Source organism: Carlito syrichta, unplaced genomic scaffold (genome assembly GCF_000164805.1).
Source record: "Carlito syrichta isolate Samal-C Ts95f unplaced genomic scaffold, Tarsius_syrichta-2.0.1 Scaffold14360, whole genome shotgun sequence".
Taxonomy (NCBI): domain Eukaryota; kingdom Metazoa; phylum Chordata; class Mammalia; order Primates; family Tarsiidae; genus Carlito; species Carlito syrichta.
This window is the reverse complement of record NW_006958456.1, coordinates 1-454: the sequence shown is the minus strand read 5'-3', so window position 1 is coordinate 454 and position 454 is coordinate 1. Positions and strand designations below refer to the sequence as shown.

Sequence of the window (454 nt, the reverse complement as noted above, 5' to 3'; positions counted from 1 at the left end):
GGAGGATGGGGTTCAAAGCCAGGCTCTGGCTGTCGAGGGGTGCTGTCTGGCGGTGGAGGGAGGGAGGGAGGAAACAGCGGAGGTGGGTGGTAGTGGCGGGTTGGGCTCTGGGACAGGCTGGAAGAGGAGTCGGAGTCATTCTCCAGGCTGCCGGGGCTGTAGATGCTAGGGGACCTGCTCCGGTTGTCCTGATCAATATTCCTGGGGTCGCTGCTGCCATCATCGTTGAGGCTCTGCCCGTCCAAGCTGTCCAGGTTTGAGGGAGACTGCGGCTGGGGGAGCTCCTGCTCAGTTTTGGGCTTCTTGGGTGCACTGGTCTCCTCACTTTCACTTTCCGAGAACTCTTCACTCTGGCCCTGCTTACTAACCTTTGAGGCAGAGGCTTTCTCTACTCGGCCCTTCTTGGCCCATCTGCCTGGACTTCTCGACTTTGCCCTCGCTGCTGGAGGTGCTG

The 454-nt window shown here is 60.4% G+C and overlaps 1 pseudogene; it reads right to left on the bottom strand.

Annotated features, from left to right (window-relative positions):
- Nucleotides 1-8: 8 nt before the first annotated feature.
- LOC110595567 lies at nucleotides 9-447 on the bottom strand (annotated as a pseudogene).
- Between the last annotated feature and the right edge of the window lie 7 nt (nucleotides 448-454).